At 36.5% G+C, this 23,763-nt stretch overlaps 1 long non-coding RNA gene across 1 annotated transcript; it reads right to left on the reverse strand.

The window, feature by feature from the left end:
• Nucleotides 1-19,665: 19,665 nt before the first annotated feature.
• On the reverse strand, nucleotides 19,666-23,189 carry LOC136233209 (uncharacterized). Its single transcript, XR_010690732.1, has 3 exons — nucleotides 22,919-23,189; nucleotides 20,354-21,189; nucleotides 19,666-19,916 (listed from the first exon to the last, which is right to left on the reverse strand). It is a non-coding gene; the product is annotated as an uncharacterized lncRNA (long non-coding RNA).
• Between the last annotated feature and the right edge of the window lie 574 nt (nucleotides 23,190-23,763).

The following is a 23,763-nucleotide window of genomic DNA, read 5'->3' on the forward strand; positions in this document are numbered from 1 at the left end:
TAATATTTTAGCAGATAAAGTTATGGAGATTATTAATCTGGAAGATGATTTTGTAGGGTTAATAACCATCACTTGATACTCCTCCCTTATTTCTTGAGGAAGGGTTTCTACCGAATTAAGCTTGATTCTCATTGGAAATTTACCCGACGAACGAGCAGTTAGAGATGAGATCTTAAAACCATTGTTGAATGCTAACTTGATAGAGAAGAAAAACCCTAATTCTAACCATTGATTTCTATAGATTTGATTACGCCACTTTCTGGAGAAGATAAACCCTAATCCTAACCGTGTCCATAATTGATATAAGGGCTATCTGTTATTCAGATCTCAAAGAGGAGATATCTATGAACATTGGGTAACCCTAATTGCTATTCCGCGATTGAGAAGAGCAAAGGTGTAAGTCCAGTTATATAGGTGATGTCATCCCTTACTCTCAAACCTCACCTACTCCCTAAAGTTTTAAAGTTTTAAATTACACCCTCTATTTTTGTCTAATTATCTTTAATAACCTCCTATGTTTGTCCAATTGCATTTAATAACTTCTATCTTTATATAATTAAATTCGAAAGCCTCAAAACTTCAATTGTTGTCTAAATTTTTAAAAGTTCATAAGTATTTACCTATAATTATTTATTTTTACATGTGACACATGGTGTCTCTCACTGCAAGAGTTTAGGCCAAATATTAGTCTTTAATTTAACCCTAATATTTTTAAGTGTAGTGTTGATTTAACCTTAACGTACAAAATGGTGCAAATTTAAGTATAATATTTCCAAGTAAGATCAATTTTAGTCCTACATTATCGAAAATTAGAAAAAACATGTTTTATTTGTATTTTACTACCACTTTAGGTTATTAGTTTATTACTAAAAAAATTGTAAAAATTCTGCTAAAATGCTAAAAACTAAATCTGCTACATATAAATTAATCACAATTTTTTTTATCAAATTGTGTAAAATATTACAGTGTTATTAATATAGTTATAAACAACAATTAAAAAATATATGAAATTGCTTCTATTTATTGACAAACTTATTTAGAAGATACAATGTGACAATTAAATAACAGTAAACCAATCTTTTTAAATTTTCAACAGTGTTTTGCTAAAATTAGTCTTGCTTGAAAAAATTAGGATTTAATTTGCATCACTTCATATGTTAGGGGCTAAATATGCACTTTGATTGAAGCGTTATGGTTAAATTTGACCCTTATCCCAATAAAAAAATGTACAAAAACTTACAACATAAATATCACATGTTGCAATTATTGAGTTTGTATTGTGATCATGTTGTGTCAATTTCGAATTAGTGTCAAAATGATTAAACCGTAGTCCAACCCAAAAAATTTCATATCAATCTCGTATTAACCTAATCGGGATAGTATCGATTACGTGTGGTGTTGTCGAGTCATATTTAATTTTAATTTGGATCAAATTTATTTTTAGGAAAACCTCACTTTTAATCTTCAGGTTATTGGGATTCTCCATCTCATTAATTTTTATCCTTGCCGTAAAATATTGGTTCAATTTTATCATTTTCTAATAAATTCCGTGGGCACGTTTTATTCGAAATTATTTTGAAAATGATAAAATTAAATCAAATTTTCTATTATCAAAATAAAAATCACAAAAAAATTATGAATGGACAAAATTAACTTGTTTTATAAGATAAGGACAAAATCATTATTTTTTTCAACGACTTTGGAAGGAGTTAGGCTTATAAGTACTTAATTGAGAAAAATAATGGATTAAACAAAATAAAATCACATGATATGCATACTATGTTTGTGCTTGATTTTTGAAAGGATATTGAAATTAAAAAAGTTATTAAAATTTATTAATTATAAGATTAAGTAGATTGATTTGTCTGAAACTAAATCCAAAAATAAGATTTCTTTGGTGTTGTCAGTATCCCATTGTTTCTAGAAGAACAGTTTGATTGAGTCCCACCCGTGGAAAGCTAGAGTTAAGAAAGGGTGGAGCCAGTGGCAGGAAAAAAACATATCTTATCCCTAATTTTCTTTAATCTGGCGACGAAGTTATAGGGAAGCTTAAACTACTCTTAGTTGGCAAGTAATGGAATTCGAGGGCAAACTCCAAATATGAGAAACTCCAAATAATCATTTGGAATTGGAAATTGAACATCACTAGGTGCACATGTCTAGAACAACATATTCATTTACTAATTTAGAACAAAATTAGTTTCATTGCATCAAACTCTAACTTTAAAACACAAAAACCATTCCACTAATTATATCAGTGCCTTTTGAGTCCATCCTTGTACTCGGTTCCTGAGGCGTTCAAACTCTTTTTGGTATTCATGCAAGGACCCTATCTGCTTCACCCTGGATAAAGCTTCATCAAAATCCTCACAATTCGTTGGACCAAACCTGGCCCACAACTCCTCCAAAAAAAATGGCCCATGATATCTCCATGCTCTCTTCTTTGTACGTTCTTTTTAGAGACTGCCACCATTCACTAGCTTCACCCTCTAGGTGAAACGATGCTAACGGTACCTTTTGAGCCTCGGTGGTCAGTTGGTAGTCAAAGAATTGTTCGACTCGTGTACACCAGACAGTCGGATCCTCCCCAGCAAACCTAGGAAATTTGAGTTTGGCTAGTTGTGAAGAAAACATCGATTTTCCTCCTCTAAAAGTCTTCTTGTTTTCCTCCTCACCCGTCACGTGTCGATTTTCAGAGTGCCTGGAATTGTTGCTACCTTCACTAGTATGATTTGGCCCATACGATCCTGACATCTTGCTGATGGCTTCTTCAATCTTAGTCATCTTGTCTGCAATTCCCAATTCTATTTTGGTGAAACTGTCATGAAGACTACCGATTTCTTTCTCTAAATTCTCTATTCTCTCTTTGTTGCTCGCCATGAAAACCTCGCTTTGATACCAATGTTAGGTCCCAATCAGGAGATGATTTTCAATCAATGAAATTGAGTTCTATTTCGGGTAAGAACAAACCACAATAAGAAATTTATAATTCAAAATTCAGATATCCTCTCTAGAAAAGCCCAAGGGATTAAATACAATAATTTGCAACCCACTTCCCAATATCCTAGCCTATTTTTACGATACTAGTGTTTTCCCACTTGAGACCAGTTCTTTATTTATCTGTTCTTTATTTCCCAAGGCACCACCGAAGAGCGTTGGCGGAGCAAGTGAACCACCATGCTTGAATCTGATTCGATCCATAAATGAAACCATTATTTCTCTCAAGCTATCTCAATGGCGAAAATAACAGCTCTTAGTTCCGCAAGGTGTGCAAAGTTGTCTGGTATCGGAAAAGCAAAACACCCTCGAGCAAAGCCTCTCCCATTTCTAAAAATCCCCCCTACACCCGCTGGACCCGGCGCTCCTTCAGCAGACCCGTCGGTTTCACTTTAATCCATTTCGAACCCGGCGGAATCTAGCGCACCAGTTTATAATCCGGAGCAGGCGGCGGATGATAGGGGTTAAAAAACCCTATCTTTAGGTACGATTTTAGGACGGTTTTTAGCGTTATTTCATGAATAAGAGAGCAATTCTCGCATTTATATGCTTTTGTGTTGTAAATTGGAAATGTTTTATTTACTTTTCGTTGTTTAGGCTCGTTTTCTGGTTATTTTAGGCAAATATGGCCAAAATAGCATGTGCGTTAAAATTCCATTACCTTTTATAGGTAATTGATCCGCCAAAAGTCGCACCAAATGGAGTGTTTACTGGAAATAAGCGATTGGCGAGTCAATTTAGCCTCGGGACTAATGTTATTTGGAGTTTCCGTGCATGTGCAGGCTAAAATAGGAACGAGTTCGGATGAAATTTGCGTTTTGGGGCATCCAACAGTCGTGCAAGGCGTTCTGGGCAATCCCGCTCATCGAAATGGCCTTTTTGGGGCTAGATCGGTGAGCTAACACTGCCAGCCTATCGAGCAGGCCCTTAAGGGGCCAGCTCGGCCGAGCTGGTCCCTAGAGGCCAGCTCGCCTAGCAAGCCCTCAGGGGCCTGCTCGGGCGAGCTGGCCTTCGTAGGCCAGCTTAGCGAGCTGCCTTGCGGGAATCAGTCAAAAGACTGATTCCCGCCCCACGAAGACACGATTGACCCGACGACTTCCCACCTGCAAAAGGATACAAATTAGGTGAGAAAGACGGCCCGGACCACGTCTATAAATAGAAATTTCCAATTGTAAATTAGACATCTTTCATTATTGTAAATTACCTTAGCTTTTCAACCTTGAAGAATCCTCTCCACCTCCTCCATCTCCTTCAACCTCCATTGAAGAAGCTCCGAAGCTCCGAAGCTCAATCCATCGAGGATTATTCAAGGTCCATCTTTAAGACCTAGGAAGCCGGCTGTAGGGTAGACAGGTTCCCTGAAAGGGATTTTCTTATCACCTTTTATCTTACCATGTTTGTACCCTTTGATACAGTCTATGAATCCTAGGCTAATTGTATCCTGTGACAATATTCTTCGCCTTTAATAATATTTTAGCTCTTATTTTGTTCTATGATTACTTGTTTAATCTTTTTCTTACGCTTTATTCAATTGGTTTAACTCATTCAAAAGCCCCAAAATTTTGTTGGTACATATTGCGAGCTGAATCTGACCTAGTTAGAGCCTAGGAGATTGACGACCTCTTAGTTGATTAAGCCCAAATTGCTGAGCGTTAGACCTAGTTTCGGCCTTACAAGGGAATCATGCACTAGAGACTTCAGGAGGCTAAGTACGGTTAATCGCCTTGAATACAAGTGACTTAGATTAGGTTTTTAATCTATTGACCTAATAATCTATCTTCATTATTATCGTTCATACCATGTTCCTTCAGGTAATTGCAATAGTGAAAGATCACCTAGGAGTAGTTTAACTTAATTAAGAGTAGAATAACTTAAGTAGGAGTAGAATAACTTAGGTCGAATCAGTATAACTTAGCTAGGAGTAGCATAATTCAACTAGGAGTAGATTAACTTAACAAAACAAACTCAAAACCCACACAGCCTAGATAACACCTGAGACCAAGTAGCTCGATACTTGTGGTAAATAAATCCTGTGGATTCGATACCTGGACTTGTCCAGATTTTATTACTTGATAAGGACGGGGTACACTTATCCCTTAGTGAGCCTTTTTAATGGAGGCGCATCAAGTTTTTGGCAAATATGGCCAAAATAGCATGTGCATTAAAATTCAATTACCTTTTATAGCTAAATTGATCCGCCAAAAGTCGCACCAAACAGAGTGTTTACTCGAAATAAGCAATTGGCGGGTCAATTTAGCCTCGGGACTAATGTAATTTGGAGTTTCCGTGCATGTGCAGGCAAAAACAGGAACGAGTTCGGATGAAAGTTGCGTTTTGGGGCATCCAACAGTCGCGCAAGGAGTTCTGGGCACTCCCGCTCGTCGAAATGGCCTTTTTGGGGCTAGATCGGTGAGCTGGCACTGTCAGCCTGTCGAGCAGGCCCTTAAAGGGCCAACTCGGCGAGCTAGCTATGTCAGCTCGGCCGAGCTGGCCTTTAGAGGCCAACTCGCTGAGCTGGTTATGCCACCTCACCGAGCAGGCCCTCAGGGGCCTGCTCGGGCGAGCTGGAGGCCAGCTCGGCGAGCTGCCCTGCGGGAATCAGTTAAAAGATTGATTCCCGGCCCCACGAAGACACGATTGACCCCACGACTTCCCACATGCAAAAGGATATGAATTAGGTCAGAAAGAGGGCCCGAACCGCGTCTATAAATAGGAATTTCTAATTGTAAATTAGACATCTTTCATTATTGTAAATTACCTTAGATTTCCCCCCTTGACGAATCCTCTCCACCTCCTCCATCTCCTTCAACCTCCATTGAAGAAGCTCCGAAGCTCCGAAGCTCAGTCCATCGAGGATTATTCATGGTCCATCCTTAAGACCTAGGAAGCCGGCTGCAGGGTAGACAGGTTCCTTGAAAGGGATTTTCTTATCACCTTTTATCTTACCATGTTTGTACCCTTTGATATAGTCTATGAATCCTAGGCTAATTGTATCATGTGACAATATTCTTCTTCTTTAATAATATTTTAGCTCTTATTTTGTTCTATGATTATTTGTTTAATCTTTGTCTTACGCTTTATTCAATTGGTTTAACTTATTCAAAAGCCTCAAAATTTTGTAGGCACATATTGCGAGCTGAATCTGACTTAGTCAGAGCCTAGGAGATTGACGATCTCTTAGTTGATTAAGCCCAAATTGCTGAGCCTTAGACCTAGTTTCGGCCTTACAAAGGAATCACGCACTAGAGACTTCAGGATGGTAAGTAGGGTTAATCGCCTTGAATACAAGTGAATTAGATTAGGTTTTTAATCTATTGACCTAATAATCTATCTTCATTATTATCGTTCATGGTGTCCGCTATGGTTACTTTCCTTTTTACAAAGTTCCGTTACTTGGTGTGGTTTTCACCATTGGATTTAATTTTCTACTCCATCATTCAATGGTGAAAACCACACCAAGTAACGGTACTTTGTAAAAAACAAAGTAACCATAGCGGGCACCTATCGTTCATACCATGCTCCTTCAGGTAATTGCATTAGTGAAAGATCACCTAGGAGTAGTTTAACTTAATTAGGAGTAAAATAACTTAGGTCGAATTAGTATAACTTAGCTAGGAGTAGCATAATTCAACTAGAAGTAGATTAACTTAACAAAACAAACTCAAAACCCACACAGCCTAGATAACACCTGAGACCAAGTAGCTCGATACTTGTGGTAAATAAATCCTGTGGATTCGATACCTGGACTTGTCCAGATTTTATTACTTGATAACGACAGGGTACACTTATCCCTTAGTGAGCCTTCTTAACGGAGGCGCATCTGCGGACGGCTTCTGGCAATAAACTCTAACTCCTACAGGTGAGATCTGAGCTTAAAGACTGAATTTTGGATTGAAGGGAGTTCATCTTCGAACACAGATTTATTCTGAATTTACCAGATTAACCAAGGACAAGTTACAACAGACAAAGACCAGTTAGCAGAGAGAGCACGCCGCATTCGATGATTTTACAGGGGGATGATAATCGTCCAAAGAATGCATTAAAGTCGGCTGTCGGGATGATAATCGTCCTGAACCAGTTACTAATAAAAGTCCACAAAGTGGAAGCAAATGGCTAAACTATGAAAAGGTGGTCAATTGATTCCATGCTACCCTTGCAAAGGATGCATCTGGAAACGCAACAGAAACCATATTTTATCAGAACGTCGTGGGCCGCCATTTTACCGTGTAGGATTTTCCAATAGCAAACTGATCTCGAAGGAGGGATAAAATTTTTGCAGATGAACCAAGCCCAGGGAACCGTCGGTGCATGAGGTGAAGGATGATCAAAGAATTGCTTCACCGTGAAGCGCCATGTAACAAAAGGCTTCCATATACAAATGTCTGATTCATCCAAATCCCGACGAACCTGAGTTATATTTTCCTGGATCCTGATTGGCAAAAAATCAATATTGACCCAAAGGTCCCCAACAAGGAAGTCATTAACACAGTTATACATACCTGTTTACTGTTTTGCAAGAAGGTTCAGTTGATCCGCCACCGAAGGTAGGATCCATTCATCTGTCCAAAAATTGAGGGAAGAGCCATTACCAATCCACCATTTGACTTGGCTTTTGATAATCAGAAAACAGGCCTTGCAAGAGATCCAAACAGAGGAGTTGACCAGATAGCTCTGAGGCTGACCTGAACCATATAAGAAGCATTGTTTCAGAAGATTAATCACAAAGGAATCTCCTTGCACCAATTCCCAGCACATTTTGCCTAGCAAGGCTAAATTGAAAAGATGGAACTGTTGAATATGAAGGAAAATAGGCAAATGTTTGGCAGCGGAAATATAAAAATTTTAACCTATTTCCTTAAACCAAGATCCGTTAATCGTTATTTCATACAAGGAAGGATAGAAGGAAATACCTTTTTGAAGAACTACCTACAGTTGCTAGCGAAGTGCCCTCAACTCTAGTTCCGAGTTCGCGAGCACAAACTAAAAGACAAGATCAAACAAGTTAGAATCTCAACCAATGAATAGCAACCAAAATAGATTGCCTCTAACAAGTCAACACAAGATCAAGGATAAAGAGAAAGAGATGAAATCAATAGAATGGAAGCGAGCGGAGCAATTTCTTCTTCTACAATAGACTGGTCGAAATTCTCTCTCTGTTCCGGATTAACCCAATATACCTATAAGGGGGGATATATATAGCCTCTTGTATCTAAAACCTTAGTTAGATAGAATTAGGTTACTTCTTTTGAGTTTTATTCTAAAATAAAACTTCATAAATATTATCTATGGTTTTTAGATAACTTCTTTATAGTTTTATTCTAAAATAAAACTTCATAAATATTATCCACAGTTTTAGATAACTTCTTTATAGTTTTATTCTAAAATAAAACTTCATAAATATTATCTAAAGTTATATCTAAATATAAAGATAACATTAGGTTGTTTGGTAAAATAATATTTAGAAGCATTTAACCATTTTAAACCTTCTAACTTAATTATTCAATAATTATAATCTAATCATAATTGACTAAAATAAATTAATTCTCATATGTGTATATATATAATGCATGTATTTCCCCTTTTTCTATTTGGGCCTTTATATTAGGCTTCCATCTATTAATTAACATCCATTCCTCTTTTGGTTCTAAGTCTTATTGTGACCCATTAGGTTCTTATTACTACTAGCCGTATACAACCATTAAATTAATTTCCCAAAGTTAATTTTAATCTTTGTATAACGGAATGAGTGCGAGGACTGTGATAGGGAGAACCGTAAACATTCCCCCAGAGTTATAAGAAGACAGGTTGATTCCATCGTTGACCTTTCCGTATTAGTTACAGTATAATTCGATCATTCATCAACTACATCCTTGAACAGAATCTTATGACTATGGATAATGTCAAGTCATATATAGCGAGACATTCGTTTTACTTGTACAGGCCGAGTTAACTCCAATTAGATAGGTTAAGTGAAATCTGCATTTCAAGTCTTAAGCTATCACCTTGCAAGGATTTAGAGTCAAGTCTTCCACAAGCGATCCTTGGACGTATCTCCCATTTATCAGGAGTGACAAATGCTCAATCCAATGTTAACTATCCTGCAATTACTTCTTATGGTACCCAACGCCTGCCCGCACACACCCCAAAGTCATCTCTGTTATGGATCGTGTTTGAACAGAGTCAAAGTATCACATTCCAAAATCCAGAATCACTAATTAACAATTCTTTGAGTCTGAGGATTACTTATACCTATTAATACCAATGTGATGAACAGGTGACAGGGATAAATCCATCCATCCTGTTATCTCAAGTCGGGTCCCCAATCCTAATGAACAACGTTTCATCGGATCTATGTAACTGTCCAGATATCTATATATATGAAGCTTGTGAGATCAGCTTTCTATCGGACAGATGACATTGTTACATACAAGTCTCAACAGTGATATATCAATCCTAAACATATCACTTGACTTGGGGTGGTTTTAAGTTTATTAGTTTATTATAAAGTTTTGTCTCACTTCATGCTTGTATGAACACTTTATAATCACTTTAAACAAACTTACGGATTTCCTTTTATTAGACTTTATTTAGTGCTTAAAGGGATTGCCTTTATATAGTTATAAAACATATATCTCATTAAAATAAATGATATAAAGAACAATTCATTTATATTAAGTTTGTATCCTGCAACAATTGTCTATAGGACACTAAACCCCAACATACTCCCACTTGGACTAAAGCCAATTATTTCTAAAACTTATCCTAGTAGAAGCTAAATGACGATCATGTACTTTCTGGGTTAAAGGCTTTGTCAACGGATCTGCAACGTTGTCCTCTATAGGTACTCTTTCTATTCTCACATCTCCTCTAGCCACAATCTCTCTTATGATGTGGTATCACTTTAGGTAGTGCTTGGATGCATTATGAGACCGTGGTTCCTTTGCTTGCGCAATGGCTCCATTGTTATCACAGTACAGAGTAATGGGATTGACAATGTCAGGCACCACACTTAGTTCTGTAATGAACTTTCTAATCCAAACTGCTTCCTTTGCTGCTTCCGCAGCAGCGATGTACTCTGACTCGATCATAGAGAAAGCTACGCTTCCCTGCTTGGAACTTTTCCAACTGACCGCGCCCCCATTCAAGATAAACAGGTATCCTGATTGGGATTTAAAATCATTCTCATCTGTGAGATGACTAGCGTCTGAAAACCCTTCAATTTTCATATCTCCTTCTCCGTACACTAGGAACATATCTTTAGTCCTTCTCAAGTACTTAAGAATGTTCTTGATGGCAATCCAATGCTCGTCTCCCGGATTCCCTTGGTAACGACTCGTTACAGATAACGCGAACGCTACATCAGGTCTAGTGCATAGCATAGCATACATAATCGAACCGATCGCACTGGCGTACGGGACTACAACCATGCGTCGTTTGTCATCATCAGTTTTAGGACATTGATGATTGTTTAACTTTATTCCATGTAGCATGGGTAAGTTACCTCGTTTCGATTCAAGCATGCTAAACCGATTTAGCACCTTTTCAATGTATGTAGCCTGTGAAAGACCAAGCAGTCTTCTCGATCTATCTCTATAGATCTTTATACCAAGTATATAAGCTGCTTCACCAAGGTCTTTCATTGAGAAGTTACCGGATAACCATACTTTTACCGACTGTAATAGAGCAATGTCATTTCCCATTAACAGTATATCGTCCACATATAGTATGAGAAATGCTATAGAGCTCCCACTTGCTTTCTTGTAAATGCAAGCTTCTTCGCAATTTTGTTCAAAACCAAATTGTTTTATGGTTTCGTCAAAACGCTTATTCCAGCTTCTAGACGCTTGCTTGAGTCCATAAATGGATCTCTGAAGTTTGCAAACTTTATTTGCATCCTTTGATATGAAACCTTCAGGCTGCATCATGTATACATCCTCAAGCAGGTTTCCGTTTAGGAAAGCTGTTTTCACATCCATTTGCCAAATCTCATAATCGTAGTGAGCGGAAATAACAAGCATGATTCTGGTTGATTTGGACATAGCAACAGGAGAGAAGGTTTTGTCATAATCAACACCTTGTTTCTGACGATATCCTTTCGCTACCAGCCTAGCCTTGTAGGTGCTAACCTTTCCATCCATGTCAGTCTTCTTTTTGAAGATCCACCTGCACCCAATAGGAATTATCCCTTCGGGTGGATCAACCAAAGTACACACTTGGTTAGTATACATGGAATCCATTTCAGAATCCATGGCCTCAAGCCATGCTTTAGAATCTGGACTAGTAAGAGCCTCTTCGTAGTTTTCGGGTTCGTCGTCAAACACGGGAACCTCGTTATCATCTCCCACTAGAAAACCATATCTAACTGGGAGTTCACGAACTCTTTGTGATCTACGAATAGGTGCCACTAGAGTCTCATTTAATGGGACTTCTTCGGGTACCTCAACCGCTTCAGTTGTTTCAGTCGGTGTTTCTTCCTTTTGAACTTCGTCGAGTTCAATCACGTTTCCCTTTTGTGTTTCTTCGAGAAACTCTTTCTCTAAGAAGGTTGCGTGCTTGGATACAATTACTTTCTGATCATCTGGATGATAGAAGTAATATCCCATAGTTTCCTTAGGGTATTCAATGAAGAAAAATTTATCAGATTTAGAATCTAGTTTGTCGGACGCAATGCGTTTGACATATGCTGAACAACCCCATACTCTCATAAATGAGAACACGGGTTTCCTACCAACGAACAATTCATATGGTGTGGAACAAGCGGATTTAGTTAGTACTCGGTTCAGGGTGAAGAGGGCGGTTTCTAAGGCATAGCCCCAGAACGTCTTTGGAAGTAAGGCGATGCTCATCATGGATCGTACCATATCTAAATGGGTATGGTATCTCCTCTCGGGTACACCAATGTGTTGTGGTGTATAGGGAGGTGTCCATTGTGAGCATATCCCACATTCAGTTAGATAATTCAGAAAATCATCTGAAAGATATTCGCCACCTCGATCGGATCGAAGCGTCTTTATTTTCTTTCCTAATTGATTTTCCACTTCATTCTTGAAGCATTTGAACTTGTCAAAAGCTTCTGATTTGTGCCTCATCAAGTAGATGTAACCATATCGAGTATGGTCATCTATGAAGCTTATGAAGAATCTGAATCCTCCTCTTTCTTGGACTGACATAGGACCGCATACATCTGAATGAATAAGTCCTAGAGTGTCTGATACACGCTCACCTTTATTGCTAAAGGGTGTCTTTGTCATTTTACCTTTTAAACATGATTCGCATGTTTCCAATGATTCAGGATCAATTGGATCTATAAGCCCATCTGAATGTAGCTTTAGCATGCGTCTCTTGTTTATATGACAATGCCACAAGTAAGTTGAATTATCTAGCTTATGTCTTTTGGTATCAATTGCGAAAACAGAAATCAACACATAAATCCCATTTTGTGATATTCCTGAGAAATAGAAAATCGAATCTCTATAAACATTGCAATGTTTGTTCTTTATAGAACATACCAGACGTTGGAGTACCGGCTTTTCCCTTCTGGAGGGTAGCTCGGTACAAAGAACAATTTCTCTTCCAATTCCCCACGTCACCATAATAGTGGCACTTTCTTTTGAGCTTCTTCACTTCCTTTCCCTTAACTTTAGTGGGCATGGCTTTCTTACCTTTCTTGGGATGTTTAGGATTGGGAGAATTCCCTTTCCTCTTCTTTGATCCCTCTATGACAAGAGCCGGTATAGCCTTGTCTTTCTAAATATTGGGCTCAACTGACTTGAGCATATTTACAAGTTCTTCAAGAGAGGTTTGCAAGTTATTCATCTGATAGTTCATGATGAACTATGAATAACTCTTTGGGAGGGATTGAAGAATTAAGTCTACACTTAGTTCGTTATCCATCGCGAATCCAATACTAGAAAATTTGGTAATGTAGCCAATCATCTTGACACAATGTGTCATTATAGATGTGCCCTCTTGCATCTTGCAACGATATAGCAACTTGGATATCTCGTAACGTTCGCACCTGGTCTGTTTCCCAAACAGTTCCTTTAGGTGCATGATGATGGAACATGCATAGTTGCCTTTGTAATTCCGATGTCATCGATGCAAGTATGATGCATCCGACATGATCGGCATCAGCCTTGTGCTTCTGATAAGCATCGATTGGGAGCATCATCCTCAGGGATAGGGGGTATCGATGTATCAAATACATACCCTATTTTATCGAACTTCAAAACGATTTTGAGGTTACGAAACCAATCGGTGAAGTTTGAACTATTCAACTTGTTATCGGTAAGTATATTTTGCAGATTGGTGTTAGTCATGATTTTAAGAGTGTTTAATTAAACTTGAGAGTGAGAAAGAGTAGACGTATGTCATTCATTTGCTTTAAAGTATCACAATCTAAAATTATAGGCCTTTTAATTTATTTCAGATTGCTCCCACTATTTTGCCAAATTAATAACCCTCCATATTAATTCGAAGAATTTCACAAATCCTTTAGTGAGCTAGGATCCTAACTCCTGAAATTTCGCCTTGACTTTGGCCAACAAGCTAGTCCCATTTGTTAGGTAGATTCATGCAATCAATCACATCTCGAATGTGATTCCTAGGTTATTGGGTTACTAACCACATTAGTAACTAATATGTCATTCATATTAATCCCAACCATTTTGCCCATTAGTTTATGACAACATGAGTTTTCCCATCCTATTATCATAATCTAATTTAAGTATTACCCCATATTCATGAAAGAACGATTTTCGATAATCCAGGTGTTACCATAAGACCCCGAGCTTGACTTTAGCCAACAACCCAAAGGCCCCCAGTACTGCCGGCTGAATTATAATATTAGGGAGGGGCAACCGATTCTAATAACTTGCTTATTTACTTAACTTTTTAATGAGGGATTTTTATTTAAGTCTCATAATCTAACTTAGTCTTGATTTGCTTTAGCATACATCAGACACACATACATACATACATTGGCGTTATGGACATATCATCTAAATTATTCCATCGAGCCAGAGACGGAATAAAAGGCCAAACCTAAGGAAATACTTGTTAAGGATTATAGCCAGTTAATCAACTGTAGCGCAGCGGAATTGCGGTTTAAAATTTATTTCTAATCCCTTTGAGTTCGATCTTTGTCCGTTAACCATTGATTGAATAAAACCTTTTGATCCGTTTAAGGATATAAACATACCCGGACTGTCTCTTCTAGAGACGGCTGAAGAATCCACAAGGTAATAAGATCTCCGTAGTCAGGTGCACGAACAGCTATTGAGCCAGAACCGGTGCTAGCCGAAGAACGAAGAAGAACTGGAGAGATTTCGTAATTAGCCAAGAAAATCTTCACAATTGAAGTTGGGGCCGCCAATTTCAGTGCTCCTCCTTTTCAATTTTGTTGTGGCCGAATGTATATGTAGGTTAGATTAGGTTTAGAGTGTTTTAATTTATATATATAGTGTATTCCTAAACCTAATTGGTTTAGGGTTAATTGGTTAATTACAAAACTAATCCAATCCTAATCTAATTACATAAATAAATACCAATAATATTTATTCTATGCAATTAGTTGTGATTAGATTAAATTTAATTACCCCAATTAAATGAATAACACTAATTAATAAATTGACGTATTAATCTAATTAATTATTCACTGAATGCAATTTCATTAATTTACAAATTAATTAATTACATCCCGTAAACTAATTAATCAATTAAATACCCAACACTTAAAACCATTAATCAATTACCTTGATACAAAGTACCAATTAATCAATTAATTAACCACCAATTAATTACCTTGACATTTTACTGTCAATCAATTAATTAATTTCATCTCTCCAATGTACCGTTCTATAAGTTCTAACTCAGATGTTCGATGTGCACGATCCTATGGGACTGTCCTTAGTTAGCAGTGGGCTCACGGCCCACAGACAGTAAGTGGGTTCTAGCAAACCATTACTGTCCCTAACCAAGACAGAGTTTCAGTAGTCTAAAGATGCAGAGACCATGTAGTTATCTCTTAACTTCTTTTACCATTTGATATCGATATTATAAACTAGAGCCATGGCGGCTGTCATCCTCTCTGATGTTTATGATATTTCTTGATCTAAAGTAGATTGATGAAACAGATAAGTAAACTACTTATCAGGGTGTGGCCACACACTTATCAATCTCACTTATCAAGTGGCCTGTGATATCATCTCATTATTACATGAGTGGTAATTCCATCACTTCAATATCAATACCAACGTGTTCACCTGTTCACCCAATCATACCCATATTTAGCATCCTGTTACAGACCTGTTAGGCGTATGTCAAAGTGAACCGGATTCCATATTAATATTATAATGAAATATGGTCTGAAGATAGTTAGAGACCTACTTAAGAAAACTAATGACACAACCACCACGTAGTTTTCTCGGGCGGATCGATCCAGTCACATGTATACAACATGTACCCATATTCACAACTGACTTATCAAGTGCTATAGCTAGTATCAATTACTACCATACAGTCGTCGAATATACAAGTCTGTGGTCCTAATCATTCCCATGATAGAATGGACTTGGGATATGGTTTTACGATTATCAATCAATGGATTCTCTATTCATATTATAGCACAAGATATAAATGAACTAGATTAATGCCTTTATTAATGTAACACAAATAGTGTATCTATGCAAGAATAATCAAAAAGCATAATACAATATACATGAACCAATGCCTAAGAACTAGGGCACACCAACAGTCTCCCACTTGGACTAGTTCCAAGCAGGCATTGCCCTAATCCCTATAGATCTAGTATGACCATCATGTAGGCGCTGTGCAAGTGCCTTGGTAAACGGATCTGCGACATTGTTCTCGGTGTCAACTCTCTGTAATGTAATGTCACCTCTCGCCTGGATCTCCCGGATGAGGTGAAACTTTCTAAGTACATGTTTGGATCTCTTGTGTGATCGGGGCTCGAGTGCTTGTGCTATGGCACCGTTGTTATCACAGAAAACATCAACTGCACCTAGGATAGTAGGAACTACACCTAAGTCAGTTATGAACTTCTTGATCCAAACTGCTTCGTTTGCAGCGTCACATGCAGCTATGTACTCAGCTTCCGTTGTAGAATCGGCAATGGTAGGCTGCTTTGAGGATCTCCAACTAATGGCACCGCCATTCAGGAGAAAAACATAACCAGACTGTGATTGTTTCTGGTCCTCATCAGTCTCGAAACTTGCATCAGTGTAACCTGATATTGCCAGCTCCTCTTGCCCACCAAAAACTAAAAAAAGATCCTTGGTACGTTTAAGGTACTTTACGATAGCCTTAACTGCCTTCCAGTGCTCCTCGCTGGGATCTGACTGGTACCGGCTAGTCATGCTAAGTGCAAACGCAACATCTAGCCTTGTATATAACATAGAGTACATGATGGATCCTATAGCTGACGCATATGGGACCTTTTCCATATTCTCTGTGTCCTGCTTTGTCTGAGGACAATCTTTCTTACCAAGTTTCAACCCATGGCGCATAGGCATGAATCCTTTCTTAGCCTGGTCCATGCTGAATCTTCTAAGAACTTTGTCTATGTACGTTGCCTGACTCAAGCCTAGAAGTCTGTTGGATCTATCTCTGTAGATCCTGATCCCTAAGATCGTTTCGGCTTCTCCTAAGTCTTTCATTGCGAAGCATTTACTCAACCACTGCTTCACGCCTTGCAGTGTTGGTATATCGCCTCCAATGAGCAGTATGTCATCAACATACAATATCAGGAAAGTGGATATGCTCCCACTGAATTTCATATACACACAGGGTTCATCAGGATTCTGCATGAAACCATATTCAGTTATGTTTTACGATTATTTTTTTCTTTTTTCCCAATTTTTAAGTTACACGGTATTTTTCATTTTTTTAGGAAAAGGTTTATATCATTGCATTAGATGATATTTGGGAAGATTTTAAGTGATTGACAAATACTAGTTAATTCAGTTTTTTTCTAATTTTCAGTAAGGTAGAGCTAAAATTGATCTTACTTGGAAAGGCTATATGTGCATTTTTCTTAAAATGTTTGGGTTAAAGTTATAATAATATAAACATATAATCTTGTAACTCAACTTTCTCATTTATACAACAAAAAATTATACTAATGTTTTTAGTTACTTCTCTAATAATAATAGAGGGTATTGGATGAAATTAGATATGAATGTGGGTCATTATGAACTTTTAAAAATTGAGGCAAAGGGCAACAAATAAAGAGGCAACAAATGTGGGAGCAGTTAAGGTTTTGAGCCAAATAAAGAGGCAACAAATGTATTAAGCTGAAACAATGTGTATGCACAAACGTAAAGTCACTTTTTTTATGTTCATATTATCAAATGCCATGCGACCATAGGAATAATACATTAGATTCCATTAGAATACTATACTTGAAGGAGAACAGTACTAAGCTGATTAAACTCTTGGTAAGTTTGGTTCAGTTATTTTTACAATGTTGCGGGTAGCTAATAGATATTAGCTAATATATTGGATTGCTTTTGTACTAATAGGGTAAATAAGTATACAGTTATACAAACACACATATACAAACAGTGCTCCATGTACAGTTAAAGATATGATGGTTCTTCCTAGTAAAAAATATATTGGTACCGTTATGCAAACAGATAGTGTTCCCTTCAGTGAATCTTCATATATGCCCTTAAAAGAATGCAATTTCTAAAATCAAACATCTATAAATTCAGTGTTCCCTTCAGTGAATCTTTATATATGCCCTCAAAAGAATGCAATTTCAGAAATGCTCATCTATAAATTCATTCTCTTTACTTGGAAACGTTGGAAATACATTAAGATGTCAAATGGAATTAAATTGACTCTCTTTATCAGTGATGGGTCAAAGAATTTAAATTAAAAACATCTCATATAGTTACAAATCAAGTTACCTTTCAAGCATCGCATGCATAGTTTTATCATAGACAAACTAATTATGATAGAAACGTCTAATAACAAAAATTAGCATAGCAACAATGTTTAAAACAAAGTTAAGAAATTTGCAGCAAATTTCACTTAAAACATAAAGTTGTATCAGTTAAATAGATTGTTCAGTAACTTGTTTTTCGGATGGAGTACATTCTGTCATATCTTGTTCTTCAGCTGGAGCACATTGCACTACAAAAAAAAGGAGTTTCAGGGACGAAAAAAATCGTCCCCAAAAAACATAAAAATTTGTCCCCTATAGTTTTGGGGACGATTTTTTCATCCTCAATTTTTGTCCTTGTTTCCTCCATCCTTGATTCTATTGGGGATGAAATAAATGATGTCGTCCCAATTTAGAGAGACTACTATCGTCCCCGCTCTTAAGGACGACTATCGTCCCCGTTGAGAGGGACGATAGTCATCCCTGATCCTAGGGATGACATTTTATCCCTGTTCCTAGGGACGACATGTCGTCCCCGTTGATAGAGACGACAATTTTTCACTATTGCTAGGGATGACATGTCATCCCCATTGATAGGGACGACATTTTGTCCCTGTTCCTAGGGACGACATGTCGTCCCCATTGATAGGGACGACATTTTGTCCCTGTTCCTAGGGACGACATGTCCTCCCCGTTGATAGGGACAACTGTCGTCCCTATTCCTAGGGACAACATTTCATCTCTGTTGATAAGGACGATTGTCGTCCCCGTTCGTTGGGACGACTGTCGTCTCCGGTCATAGGGACAACTGTCGCCCCCGTTCTTAGGGACAAATTTTCGTCTCTGTTCATAAGAACGATTGTCATTGCTGTTACTAGGGACATCGTTTTGACCCCATTTTTTTAGGATGACTATCGTCCTTGTTTAGAATGGCAAATGTCCCTTAAGAATGCTATATATCATTATGAGAGAAAAATATGAAATTCAAAGTGCAGAGCTTAGGATGCTACTTGAGCTTAAACAAGTAAGCTGTGAAGTGCAAAGTTCTAATCTAAAACAGTACAACCTCCATAAAATTCCTATTAACTAAAAAAGTATGACAAATGTCTAATTACAAATGTTTTACCGTTTTAACTTGCTGATGTACTTGCTGATGTAATCAGCAAGGATTTGTCCTCTGATTGATTAATAAAAGGTCAACTTGACCTTGAAAAAAAAGAATGAATACAGTTGAGTTAATGATTCCAATTTAATTGAAACTTTAGCCTTTTGAATGAAAGAAACATAGGATGCTGCCATAAATAAAACAACATAGAAATAATAATACAATTAATACCTAATGCATAATTATTAGGAACTACGCAGAGCTCGAAGAGAGGCATAATTAATGCCTAAATGATTCAGTATTTTCAAATTTCAGGGGACTCATATAGACATAGCAGCATAGGTTTAGTTACATCTTCGGAGTCACAAAATAGATTTTTGGGAAAGTATCAATTTGGACTCCACATAAATTAGTATTAATATAGACTTAACGTTTAAAAAATGTATCAACTTAGACATCGAGAACGGATTGGACACATCATTCCTATTACTCCGTTAAGTTCTAATTGAGGTGTCTCGTTCCGTTATAGAGACCTAAATTGGTACCATTTTTTAAACGTTAAACATATATTGGTGTTATTTTGTACGTGGAGCCTAAATTCATACTTCCCTAAAAACCATAAGCCTATTTTGATACCTTATCCCTGAACTATAACATGAATATTACAGCTATATTCTAATTCAAGCATCAGATAACACATAAATTAACCATGTAAAAACCCTTCAGCATCAAAAGGTTAAAAGCATAAAATTGCATTTACAGCTCTAGTTTAATATCCCATTATACGTTCTATGGTTAGACAATGACATCAATTTATATACACAGAAACTAACCTACAACACTAGCTCATCGTAGATAAATCCTCTCAGTAGTAGTTCCTTGCTTTCTTCTTGGACCGTTAATCTTTTCCTGCTCAAAATAATTTCATGCAAGTTAGCTAGTCCACTAAATTATGCATATGAAATTCTAATTTCAAGGTAAAATTTAAAATATTCTTCCATTCAAATTATAGTAAAAAAGGTTTAGGCGTACAAATTCTAATCCCATGCATATGAAATCTAAACCCAAAAGACTATTCTACAACAAGAATTTGAATCCAATTTCTAATACTCAAAACAATTGTTTAAAATTCAAATTCACTATTTATGCAACATCTAATTGAGGACTAAAAGAGGTAACCTACTATTTTTTTTAACAGAAGTAACATATTCTAAACATTCTTTTCTTTTAATTTAGTTTACAAATATATGCAACACTGTGTTCTAAAATAGAAAATGATAATTGAACTTCATCAGTAATTATAGAAATATCAAGATTGTGCACCAATTAAGAATCAAAATTAGTACCTTCGGACCAACCAATCATGTTCTATTCCCCTTTAAATTAGTGTCATGTTTTGTCCCCTTCAATCATCATCATCATCATTGATCACGTTAACATCTTCATCACCACTAACTTCTTCGTCGGTTTCAAGTTGATTGTAATCATCATCATCATCACAATCATCAATATTAATTGGAATTATTTCTTCTGCTTGATTAGCAATTGGAAGAGGTATTTCTTCAAAACCAAAAACAACCTCATTCTCCATGGCTTCATCATCATCATCTATAGGTCTTGTTGCATGAAAATCAGCGGTGATCTTCTCTTCTTGAAAAACATCACCATCTTCATTTTTCTCAGAAATATCCTCTAGTGATTGAAAAGGCAATTTATATATGTCCCTAGGATGATTTTTCACCACAATAAGCCAATTTTTTTTTTTTGGGATCTTGAACATAAAAGACTTGTTCAGCTTGAGAAGCTAAAATAAATGGCTCATCTATTTTTAATCGACCATGGCCTTGACACTTGTGATTGAGAAATCATCTACTGTATATCCACTTCCTTTATGGCTCACATCAAACCATTCACATTTGAATAAGTAAACACAATTCATTCCTGAGTACTGGATCTCCCAAACATCTGTCAAATTCCCATAATACTCTTTATCACAAGAACTATCATCACCCCTAGACAAGACTCCTGAATTTTGACTCTTGCGATTCATTTGACGATTTACAGTATGAAACCGATATCCATTCACAATATGACCCGAGTAACTCTTGTAGCGTGGGTATGAACCAAAAGCAAGATTCATAAGATCCTTAGAAACAACATCATGTTCATTTAATTCATAAACCTGCAAGTTCATCAATAATATAAATGTAATTTATTGAAAACATGGACTAATAATAAGATATAACCTCAAACAAATTATAATAATCCATAGATATATTCACATACATGATCCTCGAACCATTTTGGAAATTCTGCATTATATCTCTGTACACATAAACAACCTCTGCAGTCTTGGTTTTAATGGGAAATAGCGTAAGACCTTGTGTGGAATTTTCTTATTATCGTTTGAATTGTCATCAGACTTCCACCTAGACAATCCACATATTTCACAAGATGTTGCATTTGCAAGTGGACCCCAATATAAAGTGCACATATTTTAACAGACATCATATTTTTCATAATGAAGACCCAAACGACGGATATATTTCTTTGCACTACTGTATGTTTCCCATTCAATATTATAACTAAGTAAATCATCAAAAGATTTATTTGTCCATCTGTGAAAACTCTTCATGTGAAGTAACTTGACAATAGTAGCTAATTTCGAGAGTTCACATCCTGAATGCAATTTCTCCTTAGCTTCATTTAGTAATCGATAAAACTCACCAGCATCCCCTTTAGGTTCCCATAGCATACTATTACTGTCACAATCATTACCAACTGAACTATCATGATCAACACTATATATATCATTGACCAATCCAACCATATCATCATCCGACTCATTATCATTATCATTATCATTATCATTCGGATATTCATTGATACCACGTTCTTCATTTGGAGACTCCCCATGAAAATACCAAACTGTATATGTGGTTATAATTCCAAATTTCAACAAGTGAAATCTAATCGTAGATTCATCATTATAAACAACATTTCTACATTTTTTGCAAGGACATTGAATCACGTCGGTCAACAATTTAAATTTGTACGCATACTTCAAAAAAGTTTCAACTCCTTCAATGTAACTACGATATTTTCTATTGGCAAGAGCCATCCAACTCTTATCAATATCCATATCGTTTATGAACCAATCTGAAATTAAATCACATATTAACATTATGTATAATTGATTTAACATACAATAATGAGGATTAAGTGTCAAATATGATACTAGAACTAAGCACCAAAAAACCAAAAAATTGAGAGCAAAAAGAGTTACTCATTCCATCAATGTCTCAAATTGCATTTTTTACGGTTTGAAAAAAAAGTTTCTCTATAATTTATGTCAACCAGATTTATATTTGAAGTTGACCTATCAAGGGCTTCATGTGAATTTATCTTTGCATTTCATGGCTCATTTTACATTTAGTTAGCTAACTAGAAATACCATTATATAAGACAGAGCCTACTTGCCTAGCTAAAATAGTCAAGACTTTATACATACAACTACTTTATTTGCAATCTCTTAGTTTTTTTTATCTAAGCATCAAACCAATCATAAATACAAACCTCATCCACTACTATTAGGATGCATACTATCTTGGTTTTTGAGACAAGTAGGAACTTAGTTCACAGTTTCCATAATTTTAAACTGGAAGTATTTTTTATATGGCTCAGTCAGGTATTTTGACAAACACTTGGTGATGAAAAGGCCACCAAATCACAAAAAGACCTAAAATCCCCAAAGCAATCATATGCAATGAAATTTTAGATTAACTTCAAACAAAATGAGCAGTTCTATTCTATAAACCAACACACAATTATGGAGATGAATAAATTAGAAGACAGATTAAAAAAAACAAGTGATACAAACTTAAAAATTAAAAAACGACCAATCATCTAACCTCTATGGACGAACGTTGACGACGCGAAGCAACCGAGGTTGGGTTCCGGTAGCTACTGTTGTCTCGCCTGAATCGCCTGACAAGGGTATTGCGTTTTCTCCATTTTGGCGTAAGAAATTAGGATGAAAGAGGGGCTCGCAGTTTGGGATTAGATTATAATTGATTTTGTTTTATTGAAACGCTGTGTCTAATGAAACCATGTCCTTTTGGTCTATTGAAAAAAAAAATTTAAATATAAATCATTATTAAATACCAGAATTTCAAATAAATCCCACTTCAAAATTTGATTCCAAAATATCCGATCAATCCATTTTTTTTTGTATTAAACCCAAAATTATTCATGCCTTATGTCTATTGTTAATTTATTAAAACAATTTTCCAATTAATTGTATTTGTTATTCGATCCGCTCATGAGTGGTTTTGACGTTAGGCTTGATAAAAGATTGATAGTATTCCGTCCAATTTATAAAGGGAAAAGGTGTAAAAATGCCCCCTAACATTTACAGCCAAGGGCAATTTTACCGCTAACGTTTAAAATAATGCAATTTTACCCCTGACATTGGCAACCAGGAGCCATTTTATCCCTAACGTTGTCAAGTTTGGTCAATTTTAGAAATAATTCATCAAATTGTCCTCTCGATCATCATTCTTGCATGTGAGTGTCATAAACATAGGATTAGATTTGGAAAAAAATTTAAAAAATATACTTTCTATTTTACGAGTTGGACAAAAAAAAATTCAAAATATTTCGCCGAATGTTAAGGGTAAAATTGCTCTTCGCGGCCAACGTTAAAGTATAATTGCATCATTGACGTTAAGGGTAAATTTGCTCCTGGCCGTAAACG

Source organism: Euphorbia lathyris, chromosome 6, assembly GCF_963576675.1.
Source record: "Euphorbia lathyris chromosome 6, ddEupLath1.1, whole genome shotgun sequence".
NCBI lineage: Eukaryota > Viridiplantae > Streptophyta > Magnoliopsida > Malpighiales > Euphorbiaceae > Euphorbia > Euphorbia lathyris.